The following is a 12,392-nucleotide window of genomic DNA, read 5'->3' on the forward strand; positions in this document are numbered from 1 at the left end:
TCTAAAGAATGGAAAGTAGGCCACCCTGTCTCCCTATGCTGTTTCCATTTCACCTTGAAAAGGAGAGGTAAGCTGGGGATGTTTTCCTCCTGTCTCCTCCTGGAAAATCATGACTACACTGAATATCTCTACCCACCTTCTTCTTTCCTTTACCACTGCCTTTCAAGTGTTTCCAGAGGAAGAGGTGACCTTGTTTGGAAGATTGGCCAATTGCCCTTTAAAAATCTTCCCTTACTTACCCTAAGTATGAAAGTCTGTCTATTTAGAAACCACATGCATTAATTTCTCGCTAGGTACCTAAGGCATAAGCGTGCCTCTCATTTATTTCTTTGAAGCACTTCCAGGAAGGTGACTCAAGTTGTCTGCTTTGCAGGTCCTCTAACTGGCCAAGGTTTATTTGCTAAGTTGAAGAATAAGAAGGAAAAACATAGACACATTCTGGAGTTATGTGAATGACCTTGTTCTAATTCCTCTGTAAAGTTCCATTTTACCTCCAAGACAATTCTCTCACCTTCTCCCTTGAATCAATTGGTTCTTTTACTCTCCTACACTTCAGTTCACCTCAGTTCTTTCTGGAGCACGCCCTTTTCATAAGAGGAGAATTTTTATAGCCTTTGACTCCCCATTTTTGTTTCTAAAAAGTTAGACTAAACACAAATAATGAAGCTAGATGCATTATATCCTCTGCATAGCAGGACTGTTTTTCATGGGTAATGCTGTTATGCAAAGCAGATTAGCATTTGCATTCTGTGAACAGAGGACAGAAAGAAGAGGGAAGGCTATATGATTTCAGGATTTCAAGGCTGAATATTCAAGATAGAAAGCTAACCGTGATCAAGGGTACATCTCAGAGTTTTGACTTAAACAGATCCTCTCTGGGACCTTTCTTTCTAATTACAACTTCATTTCTCAAGCTAACTCAAGAAGAAAGTTGTGTTTATCTTCAGGGATAATGGGTCTTCTATACCTGCTAGGACCAAGGATATTTGGGCAAAAATTAAGTGAGGAATAAAAACGTTACAGCTAAGCAAAACTATTTCTAATCATCACAAAGATGATTGTGTGTAATGGTTCTGTTGGTATATTTAAGTCAATTTCCGGGAGGTTTAGAGAAACCCTGCCACTAATAAACAGGGAGAAAGAGATTTACTACAGATGACATACACAAATTACAGAGGTAGACCTTGAGAAGAGTTAGAGAGCGACAGGAACCTGAAACTTAGCAGGTTTTATTTATCCATCACACTGTTTTCCCAACTGCATCATCAAGTCCTCTTGATCCCAGTGTGCTTGCTCCTAGATAGGGTCTATCTAACTTGTTTCTCTGTTTTGAGTTAGATATTTAATTTTTGAAGAATGGCCTGTGCTTTGCAATGTATAACTTTTAGTGATATCTCAGATCTCTCTTCTTTAGATGCCAATACCTACCCTCTTCTCCCATTTCTGATAACCGATTAAGTCTACAGGCATTCCCAAAGTTCCTTGTGGGATCCAAATTACGCCACTGGAGAAATCCTGCTTCTGCTGAAGGTATTTTTATTTTATCCTTAAGAATTAGACTATTTGTGTCTTATCAGTTCCATTGAAGAATTCACAGAAGATTCAGGGGAACAAAGATGCTGTTTGATATGCTTATTAGGTTACATAAAAAAAATGCAATAGAAACACCAGACAGGCGAAGGGTAGTAGTAACTGCATCTAAAAAGATACTTAACTTTGGCACTCCAAAGGGATCAGTTTTAAAAGAAAATCAATTACCTATTTTTATTAACTGAGAGATACTTAAATGATACTATATTTATTTGTTTCTGTGTTTAAGGGAGAGAAACCAAGGCTTTGTGCAAGTTTGGCAAACTCTACAACTAAACTGCATGTCTAGACCTGATTATCAGTTTTACAGGACTAAAATTTTCTCTTTGACCTGGATTTTTATCAGGACAAATGTGGCACCATGGTATTTTAAGAGCAATTTTCATTAGGAATAAAATTAATATTCTTCCCATATTCATTTCTACTCAGAACCCAAGAGATAAAAGCAGGTAGAATAATTATAAATTCTAATTTCACGAAGATGCTTTTGTTAGATATTCATCTTAATTACATTTACCAGTATGAAGAACAGAGAAGCTGTATACATTATGCAAAACTTTTCTCTTTGTGTCAGTGAAATTTTTCCTTGTATCATGAACAAATGGCACTTTCTGTTTGCAAAAGGTTTCTACTTCTTATTTACAAGTGGATTCAGTCACTAAGACCAACTTCTACAGAAGTTGCCAGTAGAAGCTTAGAGAGTAGACTCTGGCTTATCCACCAGTATTCACATAGCAGTACACTGTGGGGAGAATCCTTCAGGGAATCTGGCCTCAGTGGCGATTTTAACAAGATTCTATAGGAAGAAATGGCATAATTCAATAATGTTTCAAGCATGAAGTCAGGATTTTTATAAATGACATTGATTCAGCACAAAGACAAGTTAGTTTTTAAATAATGCATTAGCTTATTCAGCTTGCTTTGATAAAATATAAAACACTGAGTAACTTAAACAATAGAAATAAATTTTCTCAAATGTTTAGTGTCTAGATGGCCAAGATCATGATATTATCAGGACTGTTTTGTTTTTTTTTTTCAAAGACTCGTTTCCTTGGCTTATGGGTGGCTGTTGCCATTCTTTCTTTTCATGTGGTCTCCTTTGTATTGGAAACATTACTAATATCTGTCTTGTGTCTGGATTTCCCCTGATCTAGATATCAGTCAGATTAGGTTAGGGTCTTCAAAACATCCTCATTTTAACTTACCCTATCTCCAACTAGAACATATTCTGAGGTAATAGAGGTAGGAGGTCAATACAGAAATTTAAAAGATTTGAAGAAGAATATAATTCAACCTGTATAATTCAAGGAATAGCCTGTATGTTAATGACAATACCAGAGGAACTCTACTAACATTCATTGATTTAAGTAGGCTTCATTAATCCAAATCAGACCATGGATGTAGACAGGGGATGTTATCCATATTAACAGTGGATATAACTAGTTCTTAAATGATTTTCATGGCTGAGGAGTAGGCATTTTAGTGCTGTGACAGAATTAAAGTGACATCCATTTATCTATATTGCACAGAGATATGAGCTCCATAAAACCTAAGACATTATTCTGCCGGTGTTTTATGCACTCTCTTCAATATAACATCTTTATAAATGAGTTTCTCATATATATTCATTAGTTTTTCTGTCTAGGAAAAAAAAGATAGACATATAGGTAGGTAGGTAGGCAGATAGATAGATAGATAGATAGATAGATAGATAGATAGATAGATAGATAGATAGATGAATCCTGGATGGTAAATTGGAGTTTCATAGCCTCTGTTTTACTATTATTCTCTGTCACTCATATAATCTTTCATCTTCCAACAGTTATTCACATTTATAGTACATGCTACGTATTGAAAAGTTGACAGTGAACAAACTAAACAGTTGACTTTGCTCTGGAAAGCCAGAGAAACAGGACAGAGGAACTGTCAATAGTATACTGAGCTCATAGTTTTTTTTTTGTTTTGTTTTGTTTTGTTTTTTTGTTGTTGTTGTTTTGTTTTTGTTTTTGTTTTTTTTTGTTTTTTCGAGACAGGGTTTCTCTGTGGTTTTGGAGCCTGTCCTGGAACTAGCTCTGTAGACCAGGCTGGTCTCGAACTCACAGAGATCCGCCTGCCTCTGCCTCCCAAGTGCTGGGATTAAAGGCGTGCGCCACCACTGCCTCTTCTGTGAAATAATACTCTTGTACACTAAGGATTTGTCTCTCGAATTGGTTTAATAAAATGCTGATTGGGAGCCAGGAAGAAAGATAAGTAGGTGACCAAACTAAGGCTGATGGGAAGGAGAAGGGCAGTATCAGGAAACACCAGTTAGATTCAGTGAGAGCAAGAGGGGCACACCATACTGAGAAAAAAGTACTGCCATATTGCAAAGTATAGATAAGGAATTTGGGTTAACTTAAAATGTGAATGGTAGTTAATAGTAAGCCTGAGCTATTCATCAATCATTTATAAGTAATATTAAGCCTCCTTGTGGTAATTCAGGAAGTGACTGTTAAGTATTTGGGATTAAGTGTTTCTGAGATAGGAAACTTCTGCCCACCTCCCTCCCCATTGCTTTTTTTTTTTTTTTTTTTTGAGACAGGGTTTCTCCGTAGCTTTTTGGTTCCTGTCCTGGAACTAGCTCTTGTAGATCAGGCTGGCCTCGAACTCACAGAGATCCGCCTGCCTCTGCCTCCCGAGTGCTGGGATTAAAGGCGTGTACCACCACCGCCCGGCTCCCTCCCCATTCTTAATATTTTATATGACATTAATAAAAATATCTTATCTCATGATTGCCACAAACTTTTGAATATCCCTGGAGTTCCAGTACTTTGAAATGTATAATCACCCACATCCGAGAGATAGAGGGTTTATAACTAACTTGAGTCTTGGAATTTGTAGTGGCAGTTACTCTGCACCATGGGTTAGGGCTTTAGACTAGCAACAAGTTTGAGCATCCCTAAAATTTAACTATTTTCATGAATCATCTAAAAGATACGCTGTGAAATTCTTCTCATTCCTTTAGCACATTGATTTCTAGAGCCTTAATGGTTTGAACACTAAGGAACATTTCAATCAGGCCTCAGCTAGTCTCAAATATCATGACCCTATAGTTGCTCATTTCCTTTATCTTGCAAGTAGAAAGAAGAATTTCTTTTACTTGAAGTGTGGTCTCAAAAATTAAATGATACCTAGTTCTGTGACATGCACTCAGTAGATAGTAGATTGTATAATTGATTTGCAACAGGACCATTGATAATCCCTCTTTTAAGATTCATGCTATGTTTACAAATATCTTGCTAAAATTTTATAGATATCTTAGCTGGGCAGGAAAAGTTACAACACATTAAACATATCCTTAGACTGGCCATAGCAACTGCAGAACTACTTAGAATAGCAGTTCTGAACTTGTGAGTTGTGACCTATTTGGCAAACCTCTATATCCAAACCTATTTACATTACAGTTCATAACAGCAGCAAAATTACAGTCATGAAATAGTAATGAAAATAATTTTATGGTTGGGGAAATCACTACAACATGAGGCACACTATTTAAGGATTGCAAGATTAAAAAGTTGAGAAGCAATGACATAGGAGCTTTGAGGAGAAAGGATACCATTTTCTGGGTTAATAGGATGCTTCTGCATATTTTCTTCTGTTGTGTATGTGCATGCTGGAGTTGAGTGTGGGCTCAGTTGAATAATTGGGACATCAACTGTTGGTAGAATAGGAGCCTTGGTTGGCTGATGAGCTTTGCACAGTGTGTGATGAGGAGCCAAGACCTTCTATTTCAAATGTGTCCCTCAAGGACGGAAATGAAGCTGCTCCTCCTCAGTTCTCCATGGCAGGACATTACATTTTCCCAGATTCCATCTGCTATCAGAGTGGCTTTTGTGCAGATAATTGTGGATCTTAGAGTTGACGTCATAACTTCCAGATCATTTTCTTGTGCTGAAGCTGTGCATAAGATGAGTCAATGCTTTTGACATAGTGTTTATTGCATTTTAATTTAACATATCTAACACCACAAATTACAATTATATTGAAAAGAAAGAAGATTAGATAGAGATTTTCTTAGATAGATAGATAGATAGATAGATAGATAGATAGATAGATAGATATAGATAGATAGATAGATAGATAGATAGATAGATAGATAGATAGATAGATAGTGTTGTGCTTTGCTGTCCCTTTAAGGGACAAGCCACGCCCACTCTGACCTGCCCACGCCATCTGACCTCTGACCTGCCTGCGCCATCTTGCCTCTCTCTCTTCTGTTTCTTGGCAGCTCTGGCGGGTCCCCAGCGGTGCCGGGTGCCGGCTCCAGGGTCCGGCACCTGAGCGGCGGCAGAGGGAAGCCATGCGGCAGAATTCCCAATGCGCGGTGGTTGTGAGCAGACCCATGGACACAGAAAGTAGCCCTAAAAGCATTTATTAAAAGGGGAGAAAGGGAGGGAGGGGGAGAGAGAGAGAGAGAGAGAGAGAGAGAGAGAGAGAGAGAGAGAGGGAGAAGAGAAAGAGAAAAAGAGGGAAAAAGTCAGAGAAAATGCATGCGTACACCGCCAAAGAAACAGAAGAGAGAGAGAGGCAAGATGGCACGGGCAGGTCAGAGGTCAGATGGCGTGGGCAGGTCAGAGTGGGCGTGGCTTGTCCCTTAAAGGGACAGCAAAGCACAATAGATAGATAGATAGATAGATAGATAGATAGATAGATAGATAGATAGATAGAGATACATGATAGATGGATAGATGATAGTATAGTACCATTGATACTGTTGAAAGTAATCAGGTCACTTCTATATGTGATTAGATGGGAGAGATGGAGGTTGGGAATGTGTAGCTAAGAACATTTCTGAATAAAATGAGGTGAGACAATAGAGAGAAGTGTAGAGTTTCTTATGGCACTATAATTTCTATCTTCTCCTCACCAAACTGGAGTTCAATTATCCAGCCAAGGTTTTCTCTTCTCTATTGTTGTAAACCTATGTTAAATACTGAGCTCAAAAACAAGCAAGCAAACACACACACACTTACACACACACACACACACATACACACACTAGATAGTCATGGCCTAGGATTTTTAGAACTCGCTTCTTACATCTGAAATTCTTCAAACTAAATATTTTTATTTTTAAAAGTTAAGTTTTAATGGTTATAAAGGGAAGGTGAGCAAACATGGGAAGGAACAAAACTATTTCACTTCAGAACACTTGCTTCCAGCATTTTACATGTGGCCCTAGAGCCATAAGTTCAATCTTATTTTATGTTCTTGTCACTTCCTTTTAAGACACAAATGAAAAGGGCCTTCACAGTTCTTTTCCATTAAGCTCATAGTAAGGGAAAGATTGTTTTCCATTAAAGAATTTCATTTTTCACATACTGGGAGCAGGAATTGTAGAGCTAGTTTACAAATTAACATATAAAAATGTATTTTTTCTATAAAATTCTTTTAATCATGTGATATCTTCAATTATTTATATGATATCTTAACATGCATCTTTTAAGGCTTTTATACTAGAAACACACAGGCATAGAAAGGTGTATGTATGCAGGACTCAAAAAATAAGTAATAATCGTAAATGATCAAAAGAAACTTGGGGATGAAATGGGGGGCAAGTCTAGACTAGTTCAGTAGTGTTTCAGGTGCTTGGCACCATGCTGACTCCAGAGCCACCAGACTCCGTATCCCACTTATCTCTGTAACATGTGTTTCTGCTATGACGCATATCCAGGTGACTCTAGCCCTTCACAATCATCCTGTATCTCTTTATTTCCCTTGCTTCTGTAGGCTGAGCATGATTCTATGCTCTGAGGGGATATTGTAATCAGTAGGGCAGGAAACAAAGTCCCTGAGTCAGTGAGCTGAAAATCTCCTCCATTGTCTTTCAGACAGGGCACAAGAGGTGAGAAGGCAGCGGAGTCCTGAGTTTTTAAGATGATCGTAAGTGAAATTTCATTTTGATAGCTTAGTGTTTGTGATTTAAGTGAACATATAAATGTGGATTCTGGAATGCCAAGGAAATAAAATGTAAACTACTGATTGAATTGTCAATGAAAAGGGCCTAGAGAAAAAGTGAAGGACTTTCTGAGGATGCACATAAAAACCTGGGTACTTAAAGGCAAGTCAGAGCTTGGAGGGCAAAATGAAACTCATTTTGATGCCAGAAACTTGTGAGAAAGATTGATAATTTTTTATGTACTTGATGACAACTATAACTGGTGGATCAATGTCAGACATTGGAAAAACTCAGAAAACATAAGGCTAGAATTAACAGTACTGTTCTTTTGGAGACAAGGCCACACATACAGCCTCCCAGTGGACCACAAATCCCAGCAGCACAATGGAAAGCCACTCATGCGCAGGACATTTTCTCCCAGACACCTAGAGCCCCCTTAAAAGCGGGGCGTCTCAACCCACCTCCCCTTTTTTTCCCTTTCGTCTCGTCTCTTCACTCCCGTCCCTTGTCTGTTATCGCCCCCTCATTAAAGTTTATCCACGTGGGACCCCGCATGTCTTGTGTTTCTTTTCCAACCCCGCAGAAATAATAACAAACAGAATATGGTTTTCAAAAGAAAAATATTTAAAACTTTTCATGTGGATCAGTGAAAATAGTTTGCTGTAAAGGGGACTGTAAGATGGAAAAAATGACAGGACCTTCTGGAAAATCAACGATTGGACACTATTTTGAAAATGGAATTATACAACTCAAACAGTCTGAAAAATGGGAAGGGAGAATCTGTCTGGTGTTAAATTATTGGAGTATTCAGATGGCAATCTGGTCAGTCTTCATTTAGCTTCTGGAACAAAGCAGAACTATGTCTGTGAATACAACAACAGTGCCAGGGCTTCTGTGTTTCTACGAAGTAAGGAAAGTGTTGTGGCCATTAACCAAGGAAGGAAGAGGAACACGCAGCAAGTACCTCCTTCATTCTAAGATAGAAACAAAGTATTTTATATCATAGCACTTTTTTATATTCAGCATAAATTAAAATACACATACCCAAAGAATTAAGCCAATATTGCTAAACCCTCTGAGTCTGTCAAAGGCAGTTGTAGTGGCATACATTGCACAGCCTAGATATAGTCGGGAGGGCCTTGGAGTTTCCCCAAAGCAATGTGACTTACTCTCTCTGAGGAGTGGATGGAGGGTTGGTGGGAGGACGTGGAGGGAATGAAAGGAGGGAAAGGAGTGGGAACTGGAATTTGTATGTAAAATAAAAAAGATAGCTTGTTTTTTTAAAAAATAAAATAAAATAATAATTTTAATTCTTGTTAAATATAAAGAAACCAGCTGGACAAAAAAAGATTAGGCTGTTGGGCCAGATCATCCCTAAAGTGAGTTCCTGTTCTCATTTTTAAATGGGGGAAGGATACTGTAATACAACAGATAAAGATTCCAATTCAGTGCCTTAAATTACTAAAATTTAAAAACAAAATGGAATTAAGATACATGGTGATTTTTCTGTTTGCTAAAAGCATAAAATATATGAAAACACATGCACACTAACACAAGAACACACAAGTTTAGGATATTTTGGTTTTTATATTATTTGTAACTTTTATTAGCTCTCAGTAATTTTAGTTATAAAAAGTCTCTCAATTATTTTTGTGATTTGGTAATGAGATTTGATTTTACATTCAGTCTTATTATTATCAGTGAAGCAGAAAGCTCATTTTTGCGAGACATTTCCCACCTTTTTATCCATTGTGTGTCACTCATTTTATTAAAATATTATGGAATCCATTGGGAGAATGACATTTCTACTTTTTTCTCTTACACTTAAGGTACCCTAGCTTATGGCTAAAATTCTCCCCAAGCTGCTGTCTTTTGGGTTTCTCTTAGTAACTGGACAGTATGATCACATTATCTAAGAGAATATTTGTTATCAAATATCTATCTTCTAAAGGCCTATTGCTTTGTCGGGCTTTTGAAAATGAATTCTATTCCTTGAGATAAGAAAAGACAATGGGATTAAGAGCCTGTAGGTTTTACTTACAGGTGGAGACTCAGGAATCTAAGTCCAACACTTCAGCTTAGCATTATTTTCTTCCTTCCAGTGGTTGCAAAAAATGAACTATGCACAAGGTGTCCCAGGCCCAGGAAAGCAGAGGCACTACAGTGGGGAGCTCTGAGCAGGAGAGGCTGGGAGCAGTTGGGACCAGAAAAATACCCTCAGAGGCAGAAGAGCTGAGCACTCATTGGTGGGCGTGAGTGTAGTGACAAAGGGTAAGAACAACCTTTTGGAATGTTTAAAAAGACAAAAGATAGTCATAAAAGCTAGGCCTGGAGGGCTGTGGAATTAAGACCATTATTTCTGAGTTTTTCCCTGACTACTAGCTAAATATAACTAAGTTCTAAACTTTGCTGTGGAAAGGATGTTATGCTGCTGTTTCCTGTTTATAGTAAAATATTCCTGACATGAATAAGTCTGAAACAGGTCCTGCCAGAACTAAACATCACTAAGCCCGTTTCATGAAGAAGAGAACACAAGTGGGGTGCAGTCAAGTTGAACCAAACCCACGAGACATCTTGAAGAAATGCTTTGTTTGAACATTTTATCCCTGTTGGCTGGGAGAGATCTATTGACTAACATGCCTATGATTTCAAATATTTTATGCATGCATGAAATGTATATATGAATGAAAACCAGAAAAAAAAAGTGACTGCTATTTCCAACTCACAAAGGCCTCTTTGAAGCATTTGTTACTGATATCTACAGAAGCCAAGTTCAGTTATCTGTGGGTCTCAAAAGAAGGATAAAGAATAGCACACCAAGGACCAGAGATGTAGGTGCAGGTGAGCAAGATAAATGTTAAAGCTAGACTTCTTTGAGTAATCTGTCTTAGGTAGGGGTTCTATTACTGTGAAGGGACACCATGACCATGGCAACTCTTATAAATTTGACTGGAGTGGCTTACAGTTTCAGAAGTTTAATCAATTATCATCATGGCAGGACAGGGAGACATGTAGCTAGACATAGTGTTGGAGAAGAATCTGAGAGACTTGTCTCTTGATCCACAGGCAACAGGAAATGTGCCTACCACACTGAGTATCTTGAGCATAGGAGACCTCAGAGCCCATCCCCGCAGTAACACATTTCCTCCTACTAAGCCACAACTACTCCAACCAAGTTACACTTCTTGATAGTGCCACTCTTTTGAACCATTTTCTTTCAAACCACCACAGAGCCTGTTGCTTTTGTTTTTATTTTATTTAAGGCCTCCTGTGGTGTTCTTCACATAAAATTACAAGGTTTCTACAGCTTATCTCCCATTCTGAGTATACACACACACACACACACACTTGGATACATTCATGTGAATAAATACAGACACATGCATATGCACATGCGCACACACACAGGTATGCACACAGGTTTGCACAATCTAGGAAATAACTCCTGTTCCTTTATTATTCTCTCAAATGGTAAGTTTCATTTGTCTTCAAGTCTAACTAGTTACAGCAAATTCTTATCTAAGATACAGTCTAAATTTTTGAGGAGGAAGGCTAATTGTCTATTTCCATCCCTAAAGCTACATTAAAAAGAAATGAAAATGGAAAAGGGGGAAAGGATGTTGAGAATCAATATCTTTCATTTGGTGATAGCCTTAGGCCCCAAATCTCATTTTGTAGAGCATTGCATTTACCTTTTAGTTTTATTTAGCTCAATTCTATAGCCCTAAATCTCACGAAAATCCCGTTATAAATTCAAGAAATTAAATTCTCCGTGGATTGATTTCTGTGGAGCTCAGAAAAGTGTGTTCTCATAATCCACAGGAGAGCATGATGCTTCTGTTTCCACAACAGTGGAGAATTGCTGTGTCCTGCTCCCTTTGTCTTTTTCTTCTGAAAGATGTAATAATTAAAATCCAAAAATATTCCAGTAAGCAGATATTACCAAAGAGGTTACAGCAAATGATCATAAGACATACTGGGCAGGGAGTAGGGGAAGGCAGTAGTTAGAGATTCAATCAAATGAATAGCTGTTGAATAAACAAATAATTAAGTAGATACAAAAAAAAAGAACTTCATTTTAAAAGTTACTGGGGACAGAGGTACTCTGGAACTGTTCATGGTAGTGGACTGGGTCAGTGACTGTATAGTGCTAGGGCAAGTTTTATGTTCTCATATGAGGTGTAGAGGGTAGCTGTGATAGGCTGGATAACAGCCTCTCAAATTTGTACACACCCTTTTCTCTGAAACCTATGAACATGATAACCGCATAAATTTTGTAAATGTGACTGTGTTGAACGTCTTAAGATAGGGATTTTGGTTTGAGTGGACAAGCCATGAATGTTCTTATAATGAATGAGGCAATAGGATCAAGTCAACTGTATGGGGATGTATCAGTTCAAGAAGTTGAACTGATAAAAAGAATGGTCCATGAGACACAGAATAATGATGCTCTTAAGAGAATATTTTTTAAGAAAACAATAATACATCAGTTCTCCCCAGGGTATTAAAAAATCATGGCCAATATCTTGATTTAGCCAGTAAAACTGAATTGGTACTCTGACCTCCCAGGACACTAAAAAAATAATTGCATTATTGTATAAGCAGCTAAGACTGTGGGGCTACTTTTACAGATCTTATGGGAAAGTTACACTGTAGGTTACTAAAAAAGAGAGACAACTCCAAGGTTAAAAGCACATGTTGCTCTTTGATTCTCATCAACTATGATAAACAGCTCACCATCTCTTGGAACTCCAGCTCCAGGAGATCTGGTTCCCATGAGCAACTGCATTCATGTGCTTATACTCTCAAACACACACACACACACACACACACACACACACACACACAAACACTTACTTAAAAA

At 37.9% G+C, this 12,392-nt stretch overlaps 1 protein-coding gene across 7 annotated transcripts in view; it reads left to right on the forward strand.

The window, feature by feature from the left end:
• LOC130884855 (fibroblast growth factor 14) overlaps nt 1-12,392 on the forward strand; it is a 989,760-nt gene that overhangs the window by 336,139 nt on the left and 641,229 nt on the right. The window contains exon 1 of one of the 7 annotated variants that reach the window (XM_057786117.1): nt 9,726-9,799. The exons of the other annotated variants lie outside the window; for them this stretch is intronic. The gene's annotated coding sequence lies outside the window, so the exon portion shown is untranslated. Of the gene's footprint in view, nt 1-9,725; nt 9,800-12,392 lie in introns of those variants that run through there. 7 annotated transcript variants of the gene reach the window in all.

The sequence above is a fragment of the Chionomys nivalis genome, chromosome 12 (genome assembly GCF_950005125.1).
Source record: "Chionomys nivalis chromosome 12, mChiNiv1.1, whole genome shotgun sequence".
Classification (NCBI taxonomy): domain Eukaryota; kingdom Metazoa; phylum Chordata; class Mammalia; order Rodentia; family Cricetidae; genus Chionomys; species Chionomys nivalis.